Source organism: Hypomesus nipponensis, chromosome 2, assembly GCF_054491055.1.
Source record: "Hypomesus nipponensis isolate SF chromosome 2, ASM5449105v1, whole genome shotgun sequence".
Taxonomy (NCBI): domain Eukaryota; kingdom Metazoa; phylum Chordata; class Actinopteri; order Osmeriformes; family Osmeridae; genus Hypomesus; species Hypomesus nipponensis.
The window spans coordinates 5,191,093-5,206,558 of record NC_140362.1 but is presented as its reverse complement, the minus strand read 5'-3'; positions in this window follow the sequence as shown (position 1 = coordinate 5,206,558).

Here is a 15,466-nt window from a genome sequence, read left to right as displayed (position 1 = left end):
AAGTTCTAGGGAGTCCCAAGAGTCTAGGGAGTCTAAGGAGGTGTGCTAATACTTTTCTTCAAATCCAGTCTCTGATCACAGTCTTTGCTACAAGAGGCACAGACAGTGTCTGCAAATGTTCCCAACAGTACTCAGTTGAGGTGGAACACTTCCTACCAGAGAACCTCATCTTTTATACAGGATGTTTCACACATTATTTCTCCTTAAGGTGAGAATATATGTTTACATTTGAGGAAAAAACATCTCACATTGTATTAGCCATTTCAGCATTTCATGAACGCAACAATAGAGATACAGCCAGATTTTGTACAGCAGGGAGTATATTGTATGCATGAGAAAATATTTACATATTCATGGTGTGTCTATAACCATTGCCTTTTATTCCTCAGCAGAGAGTGTTTGATGTTGTTTTTAATGAGGTTGTGAGGTGAGACAGTAGAGAGAAGCTGAGGGCTGGTTTGACACACTAGCAGCCAGCCGCCCAGCCATAGCCAAAGCCAGAGCTGGGCTGTAATCTATAATTTAACAGGGATTGAGTGTATTCTCCTTGGGGTCTCCGATCAGGGGAGAGCAGGAAGGAGAAGGGAGGAGGAGAGTCTTCCATCCTCATTGTAGATACAGGGCCTGGCTGGCTATGCAACTACTTTGATCTTTATTTCTCTCTCTCTCTTTCTCTTTCCCTCTGTCTTCCCCTCTCTCACTCTCCCTCTGTTTCCCATTCACACACTCCCTCTATCTTTTACCTACTCTATTTTCCTCTTTCACTCACTCATTTTTGTTGGGTTTATCTGACAGACTGAAATTACAGGATCAAAATAAACATCATTTTACATCAGATGACTATATGATATTCATACTCATATTTGTATGCAGAACCATTTTACGAGGCGAGACGGACTGAAAATAAAGCACCACAAACCTCTGCTAACCTGTGCAAATGGATAATAGTGTACATACATAATGAAGGCTATTTGGAGGCTCATTTCAGTACCAGTGGACAACTGCTTCGCAAATCTTTCATTCATGAACTCAGTGCCTATATTTAGAAACTCCTTCATAGGAAATAAACCCTTGTAAATGCAACGCTTTCAAAATATTCCTTAAGTAGCCTATTGATGTTAATTCATGCATTCTCTCAATACAGTAAATTTAGCAACATGTTGTTCATGAGTGCAGTCCATTGTAGCCCTGTAAACAATTTTCAAGCAGAACATAATTATTTATCATAATGCTGGTACATAATGTACACTTGCTTAATAACAGGAAAAGCATCACAATAGTTTTATAATAACATGCACTCACCACAGATAACAGAAATAGTTTGCTAGTTGAAAAACGTATAAGATTGATGTTCTGGACATTATGTACCATATCTTTCCAAGCATTCTGAAAACGGAATCTCAAGGACACACAGCTGGACTGTATTACTACGAGTCATAAGAGGAAAAGACATAGCAGAAATATGGACAATGACAATGTCTGCGGTACACTTAGATTAAAATCATAGGAGACCATGTGTAAAGCAGTGTTCTGTGTTGGTTATCCATGAAAGTACAAATGTGAGATGGATTTATGGTTATTTATTTATCTGATACTTGAATAGAGACATTCACCTCATAGTTGAAACATTTTCACAGTGATACACTTGACTGATATGGTAACCCCATGTGCTCTCTGAACACTCACACAAAGAGAGAAAACTAAATAAATAATATTTTACAGATTTATCAACAGATCCATGAACTCTTCATCTCAGTTCATATTCACAAGGATGTGTGTCACTATCTTACTGTAATATATGGAACCAATACATTTAGAGGATCATGTGGAATATTATATTTCCCTGAAACCAATAGACAACACATGATTGAAATTCCCACAGGGTCAACAAAGGATGATTCCTGATAAAACTCAATCTATGGCTCAAGCTCTAACTTCGCCCCCTCATCCCCAAAAGGGTAATCCTAAAACATAGTGCTATTGTCCAGAGTCACAGAGGCTGTAGAGACGTGGTCATCCTTCCCATGAAGGCTGAATTTGAACCTGTTCCATTTTAGAATGTTGAAATGGATGCTTGCTCACAGATCCGTCTGACTTAGATATTCTCTGTGCGGAACGGGCTGGTTCTCAGAATGCCAAAGGCTTTAAAAAAAAATCCCCATTCTTTCTCTGTTTCTTCTCTCTTCTGCACTCAGGGGCCCGTGTGTTCAAAAGCTCTTTGTGTGCTATGGAGAGACAAAGAGAGACTCGTTTGAAGATGTTCCTCTGCTGCAATACAATCAAGTTTAGAGATTCAGCGAAGACGCATATATGCATGCTTTCTCTTTTTACCATTTAAAATGGTACCTCGTCTGCTTGTCTGTCATAATCAAAGTACCCAGGCTGTTCTGACATGGCTGTGAATAATTCATTCAAGAGAGACAGGAAGGTTACGTAAACCATTCCCAACAAAACTTGAAGCGATGCACATCAGCTTTATCTCTTCATCTCTGCTTCTGCACAATCAGTCTCTGGAACGACACCCCAAGTTGTAGTGATTAGTCAGACATAACTTTAGTCTCGAGACGTTTAGCTAATATTTGCCATACCAGAAGGTTCAGTGGATGTTTACATGCTGAGAATGCTATTGCTTAACATTTGTCTCCATGCTTCTGTGTGTTTAGGTCTTCACTGCCTTGACTGGGCTATAAAACACCAGGAACAAAGGCTAAGCTCTTGAAGCTGTGGTCCCCAGCCTCTCTTTGTTTTACCACACAAACAAGCCGTCGGACTCCCAGCGTCCATTGCGAAAGCCCACAGTGCACACTACCCACCCGGTCAGAAAATGCGTCCGAGGAGGTTGAGTGAGATGAAAAGAGAGGAGAGGTGAAGGCTAGAGGTTGCTGCTCCCACACACCAAACACACCCTGCAGCCACAGCCACCTCTCTCCTCTCTGACACACACTGGCCCAGAGATCATAGAACAATACAGCAGTCATTTCAGTTGAATTTCTGTTAGAAACAACAAGACTGTGGATCGAGAGAAAGGGGGAGTGAAAGAGCCAACCTGGTTCCAGGGGAAACAGCTACTCTGATTGCGTTCTTAATCCTGGATTTTGCTTTTGTGGTTGCGAGACTTTAATGCTTCACTTCACAAAGCCTATTAACCTTTTTTTCCATAAGAAATATGTATATTTAATTACTTTTTGGGGGTCCAATTAGTACATTTAAGGGATTTGTCCAGGCACATTTCTGGCTCTAGTATCTCTAATAGACCTGGCAATGAAGACGTTTTTAAAAGAAGCAAACAACAATGAGTGACATAAAGGAATTACCACTACTGTAGGGCTAATTCTAATTACACAGCTTTATCAGAAAAAAACACATGTATTTTTAATGGAAAGGAAAGGACTAATGAGGTTCACAGCATTCACAACTTTCACAAATAACATTCTCTTCCTGCATCCGTATCTTCACTTATTTTCTCTTATTTAATAATTTCATGTAATTGTAGGTCTGCTTTTGTTTACTCATGAATCTATAATGTAAAGTTTCTTGCCAGGTTTTAGTAATACATAGTCAGATGCTTATTCATTGCAAAGCCAGTTTCTTTATCTTTGGGATTTGCCCCCTCCAGTGGCAAGACACAATCACAGCAACATTCTCAAAACTATTTAAAGGAATTCTTATGACACAAAAAATTTTCATGTGTTTCTCAGCTTTCTGTCCAAATTTTTCATTTTGGGTAGCAAAAAGAAAGATTAGACAGATTGAGAGTGAGGGAGAGAGAGGAAGAGAAAGAGAAAGAGAGAACGACAGAGAGGGAGAGAGGTCGATAGAGAGAAAGGGAGAGATAGAAAGAGAGAGAGGAGAAAGGGTGGAGCCATGGTGCCATGTACCAATGCCTTAGGGCAAACAGGACACAGAGTTTGGGAGTGTGGGGAGGGGGAGTACTAAGGGGTGGACTGTGTTGGGGGGGGGGTACCATTGGAGAGAGCATGTTGAGAGGGGGGGGGGGCTGGTACATAAGGGGAGAGTGTTGGGAGGGGTCTGTGGGGGTGGTACAGATGGAGAGAGTGTGTTGGGAGCGGGGGTACAGAGGAAGCATGTTTTGGGGGGGTATGGAGGGAAAGAGTGTGTTGAGAGCAGCATAGGGGTACTGGGGGGGGGAGCGGGGGCTAGGGGGGGGGGGGGGGGGCTCTCCCACTGACAGCTGGGAACGCCTCTCTGTGATGACAGGCCAGGGCTGGATTCCTTCAATGAAAAGCCCTTTGATTGCTGGCAGGGCTCCCTTGGTTTGGCTGAATGGATGTCAGGCCTGTCGGGGTGATGGACGGGCGGGTATTTCACCCCTGATAGTAACAAGCCCCCTCAAGCGAGCCGCTAACTCTGAGAGAGCAGGACCTCTGCCAGTCATTCTCTAACCCCTCTCCAACAGATGGAATCAAGTTAAAAGCAACCTGGTCGCAGTTCTCCATTATGAGGAAAGGCAGTGGAGAGTTCTAAAGTAGTGTGTAAACATGTTACCTAATAAAACCAAAAAAGCAAATGATTCAAATGCAGAGGGTTGAATAAGAAGACCTGAGCCATCGGGTTATTATTCAGCTCTGATAATACATTGAGAGACCGCTGCACCGTTTTTTTTCATGAAAAAAAAGTTGAGGATAATTGGAACAGAAGGGTAGTATTTGCAGTGGCATCTTAAATGTTACCCTTCTGTTCCTCACTCAAAATTGTCCTTCTCAACTTTTTTTTAAATGAAAGAAAAAGGTGCAGTGGTCTGTCAATTTTTTCGAGAGCTGTATGTCGGAAGAATGTGAGCAGAAGTTATGGATCAGGGGGTTACGGGTTTGTCTGAATACTACATTAGATATTGAACAATGTTAGAAAAACAAAGTTTGTCGGGTCACAAAATAACCTTGTTGGAGAACCATGAAATGCTAGTCTCAAGCCAAGAATGTACCACAGACGTGTACATTTTATCTTTGATGGTTTTCTACAGGCCGTGCATTGTCTACAACCATAATCACGAGCATCAAAAATGACAGCCCAGTTACAGCCTGTGTACTGTGGCTAAAGGGTAGATTTATTGATGTCTATCAGCCCAGGCCTTCAGGCATTAGAAGTACACCTGATTACACACCTATACTACATTCATTTGGGAGAATATACTGTAATTTTACAGAGAAAAGTCTGATGATTACAATATGCCTGTTTCCTGAGCTGTCTCTGCTGAGACATACTGTTAAACCTTCTGGACTGTGCTAAATATGACTGCCGGGCCTGACGCATCCTCTGAACTATGCTCAGTGAGTAAGGAGTAAACAACTACTGTTCTAGGGCAGAGCAGAGTAGCAGTGTTCCAGGGTAGATGAGAGCAGCAGTGTTCCAGGGTAGAGCAGAGCAGCAGTGTTCTAGGATAGAGGAGAGCAGCAGTGTTCCAGGGTAGAGCAGAGCAGAGCAGCAGTGTTCTAGGATAGAGCAGAGTAGAGTAGCAGTGTTCCAGGGCAGAGCTGCAGTGTTCCAGGGCAGAGCAGAGCAGCAGTGTTCCAGGATAGAGCAGAGCAGAGCAGCAGTGTTCCAGGGCAGAGCAGAGCATCAGTGTTCCAGGATAGAGCAGAGCAGCAGTGTTCCAGGATAGAGGAGAGCAGAGCAGCAGTGTTCCAGGATAGAGGAGAGCAGAGCAGCAGTGTTCCAGGATAGAGGAGAGCAGCAGTGTTCCAGGATAGAGGAGAGCAGAGCAGCAGTGTTCCAGGATAGAGGAGAGCAGAGCTGCAGTGTTCCAGGGCAGAGCAGAGCATCAGTGTTCCAGGATAGAGCAGAGCAGCAGTGTTCCAGGGCAGAGCAGAGCAGAGCATCAGTGTTCCAGGATAGAGCAGAGCAGCAGTGTTCCAGGGCAGAGCAGAGCAGAGCAGCAGTGTTCCAGGATAGAGCAGAGCAGCAGTGTTCCAGGGCAGAGCAGAGCAGAGCAGAGCATCAGTGTTCCAGGATAAAGCAGAGCAGAGCATCAGTGTTCCAGGATAGAACAGAGCAGAGCAGCAGTGTTCCAGGATAGAGCAGAGCAGCAGTGTTCCAGGATAGAGCAGAGCAGCAGTGTTCCAGGGCAGAGCAGAGCAGCAGTGTTCCAGGATAGAGCAGAGCAGAGCAGCAGTGTTCCAGGATAGAGCAGAGCAGAGCAGCAGTGTTCCCGGATAGAGCAGAGCAGCAGTGTTCCAGGGCAGAGCAGAACGGCAGTTTTCCAGGTCTTTCACTAACACTGAGTGATCCTGTCATCCCTCTGAGCAGAAACCAAGTTTACACAGTAAACATTCCTAACATGTACACCACTCTCCACACCAATTTTGGTCAGTCAACAGGGTAGGGTTATATTCCATGAACAGTATTGCATGCACACACACACACACACACACACACACACACACATACATACATACACAGACACACACAAGAGCACTCACAAAAACGCACGCGAACCCACACAAGCACAAAAACAAACACACCAAATTCACACCGTTTCGCTACTTTGCTGTCCAAAAAACATACCTCCAATATTTCATGGAGCTGAACTCATTATGAGAAGTCAGTAGCAGTCATGGAAGAGCAACACGCACAGCGATGGCCCTTCACCTTGGAGAGTATGAACAGGGTATTTGTGTGGGCACCAGGTCAACTCTGACCTCAGCACATCCAGCAGCCTCGGGCTGCCAACAGCAAACAGGAAGTGTCAGTCCGCCCCAGTCTATAACAGGTGTCAGCCGTCCTGACCTCAGATTGGAAAGTCACTCATACTTACATTAAACACTGCCGGGCTGTGAAGCAGCTTAATTCGATTTTCCTGTGGGCCAGGTCAGTGAGAAACAGACGCGTTTAAGACCCTTTACTGTGCCAATGCACATGAGAAGGTTTATATACTGTTTGTAATTTGATTGCATCCTCTTGCTGTTATCACTGTGTAATAACCCTCTGGAAAGCATAGCTTTCGGATGCACGGCGACATTGAACATGTTTTTTTACATTTAAGTGTTTGACTATTCTGCAATTTGGTAGCACTTTACTCCTAAGCAACATGGTGGTGGGGATTTGAACCTACAACCTCTTGATCTACAGTCAAACACTCTACCACTAAGTTACATCACCCTTGACTAGTTCAGTTACTTGTGGCTCACTGTTCTGTCAATAGTGACTGGCTGTTTTGTTACTAGTGACTGTTTGCTCGGTCTGTCTCACACAGTCAGTGAAGGTGGTGAAGGATGCCCAGTCCTCCATGAAAGCTCTTTGATCCGGCTGAGTTTGGGCTTGCATTGTCTTGTGTTTGACTTCCTTTCCACTTGGCCAGCCGTGCCACTGTTGTCATCACACTGTGTGTGTGTGTGTGTGTGTGTGTGTGTTGGGGTGTCAAAGACCACACTCAGGTTGAGACTGCAGGGTAACTAATCCATCCTCAGGTCCCATAGGTGTCGTTAGAATGCAAACATATTCCATAATTGGCTTTGTTTGGTTTTGTGGGGTTGAAAATTCCTGGAGTTGATTTATGTGTGTTTCAGAAGATCCTGTCATAATTCCATCTGGAGAGCTAAGTGAGAAAATAAATAAACATAAATAAACATTTCCCATTTTCAATTACAGATCCTCAATCATCATTCATCTGCCTAACATATTGTCAACATCCCACCGAATGTTTGAGTAAAAACCCTTTTCTCAATCCTGGGGAAAAAAAGGATTTGAAGGCCAGCTGTGCAACCATCAGATGAACAAAACAAGGTAAGACATAGCAGGCATTTTCTCTCTGATCCTGTCTCACCTTGAGCGCACAGGAGAGCAACAGTTTCTTTCCAGCTGCCGCTGGTTAAGCAATTATCAGAGCAGAGTGATTCATACAAGGTAGACGGCAAGCCGCAGATCAATGTCACAGATAAGTCTCAACATTCCTCACATAACAAAGCTATCATGAGCGTTTATCAACATGATCCCCAAGCAGTCGTATTTTAACTCCTGTTGTGATAGATTCCTTAAGACTAGGGGATGTCTCTATTCATCTCTCTCTCTCCTCTCTCTCTCCTTTCTCTCTCTTTCTCTTTCTCATGTCTCTCTCTCACTGACACGGCAGTGGTGAAGCTCATGTGGTGTAAAAACTGACACTATAGATAAGGATGAAATAAGAACATCCGTGACCCAATTACAATTCTAAAAGTTTAAGCTAAATTTCCCCCAAAACTGGTTACTGTGCAACACGTTTACTTCAAAAATAAGATATTAAGTAAATAAGATAAGTAAGGTAGTAAATATAACATTTGTAACACAGGTTTACTTTAGTGTTATGGAGTAGGAGGAGGGGGGAGGGTGAGGGGTGGTGTTTGGTGTGGAAGTCTGAGAAACCCAAGACTCCATGGCAGCGTAGCAGTCAGCCATCACAAGCACTTAGCGTTATTTAAACATGTAGCAGAGTTGTTTACCAGGGGCCCCAACGTGAACAAAAGCAGCAGCCCCAGTGTCTCCTCCCTAACAAGGTCCAGCTGAAAGCAAAGAGGGGAAACACAAGCTGGTCTCTGTCTGCCACTTCATTTCCTGGCTGGTGAGAGCTTGTTTCCTGTGCATCAGCCTAAACATGGCATCACACTGAGGGGAATTCGCAACGGAATCAATTGCACTTGTTTCTCTCCCTTGACGTCCCCCCCTTCTTCCCTTCTTGACTTACCCAGCACTGGACTCCCAGCTGCAAACTGTTTCTTTTGAGGACTCACTGAGTAACGGTTTCCAGCCTTGATAGTCCCCAAATTGAAAAAGACATTTTGTGGGAACGGACAACGTAAATCAGTTTCAGATTCTGTCACCTCCAGGCAGTTGTTCAAAGGGAGATTTTTCTTCTTCTGCTCTCAGGGCTGATGAAAGGAGTCTGTGGAAACAAATTTTCACACCAAGCAACCACTCTGTTCCAATTGTGAAACTGTCCAATGTTGGAAGGACCTGTCCTACATCGAAGCTGTGCTGCTTGACTAGAAATGAAGCTTTGCATCTGGATTTTGATCATTCAAACAGAAGTGAAGTCATTATTTATGCATTTTTCATCATAATGGTGTGCTGAAACGGAGGTGCTTCACAGGTCTGTGCTTTTTGGCCTTGGATAAATAATAAACAAAAATGCTGAACAAAAACGTATTGAGCTGGCATTAACATCCGAGTCTGTGGCACTGTCCTGGGGGTATACCTTGCCCTGTTTGGACATCGTATCAAAGAGTTTCAATGGATTCCTTCAACAATGTGGCCTCTCTGTCAATTAGCCAGCCTTCACCAAGGTGTATTCCTGTATCTTTGTTCCGAGTTCCTGCTGTGGGTCATTGCTGGCTGATCCATCCCACTGATTCCCTGTCCAGATGGCCTACAGCAGACAGACAGACAGACAGACAGATGGGCAGACGGGAAGGCAGGCAGGCAAGCTGGTAGGCAGGCAAGCTGGTAGGACGTATCTATAATACAGACTAGAGAATAGTTAGGCACTTGTGTACTTTTGTCCAACAAAGGAAACCCCATGCCTGCTCTTCAACAAACCTGGTTGATTTCAACGCGGTCGACACAGCTCCTACAACACTGGGAAAAACACAAGCTCGGATTTAAAAAAGGAGCTTGATTGGTTGCGGAGCCAACTGAAAGTTCAAAGCGCACAGCTGCGAGAGGCAGCCGCAGTAAGAGGTCAACAGACAGTGTTCGGTAGATTACGGTCCTCCACGCGATGACGAGAGACAGCTAACAGCTGCACGCTGACAAGGGGGCCGAAAGAGCCAGAGGTCTTCTCAACGGGACAAAGAGAGCGTGTCACATCTCTGTCCGGACTGCCTCTATGTTGAAGAGCTCATTAAGTGTGACATTGATAATGATGAAATACTTGTGGGCCCAAATACACAAAATCTGACGTACACAGTGAGGACAAATACGGAGAGAGGAGACGTATCTGTCTTGATGTGTGTAATCGTCTGCTTTGAGGGCTGCTCCTAACACTGGAAACTGAGAAACTATGGCCAGCCGCCATTAACAACAAAATATTTGGTTTGATGAAAGCTGTTGTTCAAAGTGCAAAGCACATTCTCAGAGGGGAAAGCCAAAATCTAAAAAACCTTTTTATTTCAGGATTATTTTGATATTAATGTGTTCTGACACTGAACGGAAGGAAATGTTATGACAGTCATGAATCATTCTGGGAAAAACACCAATATTGTGATGTCTGGCTCTTAAACAATACATCATATGTTTTCATAATTGCTGCAATCACTGTCTGACTGAGGTTTTACATGGTCCTTCATGTTGATATGGGAAACAGATGTCCTTCATGAGGACATGCTACCACAACAGGTTTGGGGAAAATACTGTTGCAAGGACAATACAACTATGAAAAGATAACGTATCTTGTCCATATTTTCTTGCCACTTTTTTCCTCTTTATTCTCACTCTTTTCTCCCACAATCTCTCTCTCCCCCCCTCTTTCACTGTCACTTTATTGCTCTCCCTTCTCATTAAGCAGGTCACAGATGTGGTCACTTCTCTTGGATGGTGATTGGCAGTTGTGAAAGGGGAACACTCGACGGTGAGAGAGGCCAGGGTGGCTGAGGGTGGGGCACAAAGGCAGGCCACCACAAAGCAAACACCCTCTCGGAAGACCGGCACCATGGATCATGACTAACCAAGAGCACTCCATCAAATAAATTCAACTTCTAGTGACAAAGAAGATCCCATCACTAAACAAATCCCTTCCAACAGTAAGAAAAAAGAACCACTAACACGTTCCGTTTTTAACCATGTCAGTGTGAAAATGATTCTTTTAGTGAGACCCTGCTGTTTGTCTACATTATTCTAATGTTCACTCTTCTTTTCCAAGTTTGTCAAGTTTGACTAGCTGTGCGGAGACACCCAGACACCCTGCCAGTGACCCTGCACCATAGTGGAAGAAGTTACCAGCCATACTGGGAAACTCACTGGGACTGCTTTTAGACCTCCCAGTATCCCTGCCTCCCCCCTCCTTTCTCTCTATCTCTCTCTCCCCTCTCTCTTTCCACCCTCCCATCACCTTGCCCCCTGCCAGCTCGTCTGACAGGTCCAAACAAAACAGGGCCTGGGAGCTGACTGACACATCCCCCTCCTCCACCCTCTAAAAGGGCCTTCATTTAACGTGCCTCACATTCTGCTGTGCCTGGCGCCCCGAGTCAACCATCCCCATCAGCCTCCCAACCCCAGCAGAACAAAACACTTGCACACAGAAAAGAGGGAGAAAGCCGGCAAAGGGCAGGAAACCTGGCACACAGACAGAGTGGGATAAAGGGAGAAGCAGAAGGGGGAACAAATATTCTTTTCAGGTTCAAAGACACTTTTTTCCCCTCCACCAATTCTCTTTCCATTCACCGCAAGCTGAATTTAGGCCCAAAGGGAAGAAGGTTGGCTTCTTATTGGTGTCATTCACCTGCCAATCATACTGTCATAGGATACGACGGGGCCTCATGTTGTGGAGCGGAAACTACCCATCAGCCAGGAGGCATCTGGGATGAAATCTCCACCTGTTGGCTCTGGGAACACAGCCATCACCATGGTCTGACTAGCGCACCAGACCCAGTCCTGCCTTCTCTCACAGCCGCATTGTATGGACATCTTGTCTCTATCGGATTCAATTTTGTTGAATGACTTCTTGATTTTCTGCATGTTTCTAGTGTGCAGTGGGTTCATCAACAATACGGAACACTTTCTTCATCGTTCACATCCTTGGTTGTTTCCCAGCCAAACAGAAAGGCAGGGGTGTGGTGACAAAGTCGCATTCATCATTCATGAAACTACTCATCATCAACTAATTATCTTTTCTGCTGTTATTGGCAGGTGTGAAGACAACTCATGCAGTCAGAATTAATGTCCATGTGAAAAGAGATTGGTTTTGGCCATAGTGAGAAAGTGATCAAATGGAACATGAAGTTCTTTGAGAAAGTGTCTTGAAAAAAAAAAGGGAAAAAAAGGACAAATCCTATTGGAAGTCCAAGTGAAACCAATACTTAGCAGATGCATTCTTCCCTCATCAGGTCACATGTACTTACAAAGACACAAAAGAGAGCCCAGCCCCCAGAGTCTCTGTCCAGAGCCAGGTCTAGAATGACCTAGGAGAATGTCGCTGAGAGCCTGGAAACCGGAGACACATCCCTGGAAGCCAACCCAGAAGCCAGGTGGTCTGTTCCCCTTCTCACTCTCTCTGTTCTCTCTCTCTCTCGTTCTTGTAATTCTCTCCCTCTCTGTTCACACAAGTGGTGCCGCCAACCCCCAAAAATGTAAATGTTTTACTCAAAGTGTTAACCGTACTGATATTAGTCTATGCACATCCATCAGATAATTTGTTATCAGAGCATTTATTGTAAAATAAGAAAAAAAGTATATCCATGTGCGATTCCTTAGTACATCATTTTTAAGTAGCATATGTACTACAACAGTATGATATAATTTCTGAAGTTCAGTTATGGCTTTTGGTTTTGGTGTGCCACCCCATGATGTTCAGTCAGCCCCCCCCCCCCCCCCGTAAACTTTACTGAAGATCATTTGATATTACAACATGTAGAATTTCACTATCTACCTTCTGACATGCAGTATTGACATTTTCTATTGAAAACCCCCTTAAAACAAAACCTCAACATGAAATACCACCCAGAGAACTAAAAGTTACAGTACTGAATGAAAACACTGGAAACCCCATCATGACCCAAACTTTCCTCCTCTCCAACATCAGGCCCTTGCACCACCCTAATGAGACCAGCACCGTTCCATAAATTGTGAAAGAAGAATGATACACTCTCAAAATCCAATCACTTGAGGTTGTGGAAGAATAACAGGCCTGACACGAGCGCCCCGCGCCTGGCCGTAACCTGAGAGCGGCAGGGTGTGAGTGGGAAACACTGGGGATGCTGGGTGTGAAAAGGGCCCAGTCAGGCTCTGGGCCAGCCACACAGACCACCTCTCTTCACCCAGCCTGCATCAGAGGGCCCTGCCCAGCGGGATCCAGCCATCTGGACTCGGTTCTGGCCTGACAGGGTCGGTCTTAGGGCCTTCTGTGAGAGAGGCACATTCACAGTTGGCCCAAGGAATGCGCTTTCCCAGAAGGGCTTGATCAGATTTAAGGGGTATGACTGTGCAAAACGGTCTATGATTTCACCCCAAACACTAGGGCTGTTCATTTCATTAACATCTGTCTGCCATCATTAGAGCTCTGTTCAGACTCTGGCTTAGTCTCCTGTGATGATGTGTCAAATGCGTACGGTATAACTTTCACAAATACTTTAGTGATATATTTTCTCACTGAGATCAAATCATGTTTAGAACTGTTAAATCTCTGAATTACAACCAGGCTCGCTCCTATCATGCCTCCATGAACAGAGCCCTGTTTGGGGCTATGCAGAGTAACAACAGGCTCAGACAGGACTGACTTGCACCCACTCCTCATCGCCATTCCATCGCCTACAGCTACAACAGTGCCCCGTGAACAGACCAGTTACCATGGCAATTGTTAGCAGAGCCCCAACAGGTCAGGATCAGGGTTCAGAGGGTGATGGAAGGTCACAGGGCAGTCAGCACAATCGGCCAGCCTCTCGTGTTCTTTTGGGATTTGTTCAGAAAGGAGAGTTATTTGGAAAGTCACAGAGAAAGATGATTCCCCATACTACATAGATGGATGGATAGATGAATGGATAGACAGACAGACAGACAGACAGACAGACAGACAGATAGATGATAGACAGACCGACAGACAGAGAGAGAGAGAGAGAGAGAGAGAGAGAGAGAGAGAGAGAGAGAGAGAGAGAGAGAGAGAGAGAGAGAGAGAGAGACACACACACAGACACACCGACAGACAGACAGACAGACAGACAGACAGACACACACACACACACACACACACACACACACACACAGACAGACAGACAGATAGATTATTCTACGAGTCTCCACAGTCTCCATGTCACACTGACCTCTGAGGACTGAATCTCTGAGGACATCTCTAGAAGCTGCTTCATACATTTCTGGTGTTTCCACCCAGAATCCAAAAATCATCCTGGCTGAGTCCCACAATGGTTCACTCTTAAATCCTTCACCCACAAACTGCAAACGCCCAAGAACAACTTCTCAAGAGCATCAACACATAATCCACATTTATTATTTACAGTGTTCAAGCTCCAATGTTTGTTTTTCCCCCTCAGTCGGAGTACCAAAGGCCATTTGTGTGCTATAAAAGATACTGGCTACAAACACAGTGGAGAATTTTAAACATGAATAATTCATCAAAGAAAAACACAACCTCAACTCTTTCTTATCTTTACCAATCATAAACCAACCCGTGTGTTATCATCTCAAGAGAGGGCATATTATACGAGTAAGCTGTTGCAGTGGACACTAGGTAGTTGGTCTGAATGACCCAGTATTGATTGGCAATCTGAGCTTTCCCCCGTGAGGCTGTGATCAATGGTCTGGGTCTGGAGACGACACACTCCCCATTCATCTTCCACACCGTAGCCTGAAAACCTCTCTACAGAAACCACTTCTAATCACCCCCCAGGGAAGGTCTGATGTACCCTGAGAGACTGGAATGTAATACAGCAGACATCAATATTCAGGTTGGAGCTATTGCTGAGGGACTGTGGGGTGATCATAGGGACAACTCTCTGGTTCTGCCCTGGGTATAAAATATCTCCCCTTGGTGGCGCTGTGTCATGTCCTCCAGGATGGGTGGCAACTTGTAATGTCACATGAACTGAAACCCACCATTCAATCCACAAAATCTATGTGACTCTACGGTGAGGAGGGCCATCCAGCATTATCTCCCTGGTGGTTGGGTAGGTAGTGCCATCTAGTGGCTTAAAGGTGTCAAATGAAGGAGGAGGCTCAAGTAGGCAGGAGGAGGCGGCTCTAGCAGGCAGTAGTAGGAGTAGAAGGAGGACAAGGATAATAGATCTTCTTCAACCAATCAGTAATTGTCTCGCTTATGATTGGTTACAGAGGAACTGTCACTCAAAGCCTCCAGAGCTTTCGCACAGTGAAGTGGTTTAGTACAACTTGGGAACTCTTGGAGTGAGGATCTTCTCCAGAAAAAAAATGTTTTCACTGGTTGTCCTCTGTAATACTGTTAAAAAAAGGATGGTTGTTTTTGTTATTATAATACACAATAATAATAATTATTATTATTATTATTAATATTATTATTATTGTCACAATGTATATAATTGTTGTTTATATGTAAGTATTGATAATGATATGCTTCCTACTAATATAGCCATTATGACAATTACTAAATAATCTTATTTTCATGTTCTATGAAAAAAGTTTTGTGGGAATACTTTTTAATTGTAGCCTATGCATTGTTATGACACAATTTTATTATGACCTTCAATTAATTCCACCTCTGACTGTGATCTGAACCAAATAGGAAAATGTAATATTTCCACCTCTACCTGAATGTGATCTGAACTAAATAAGAAAATTG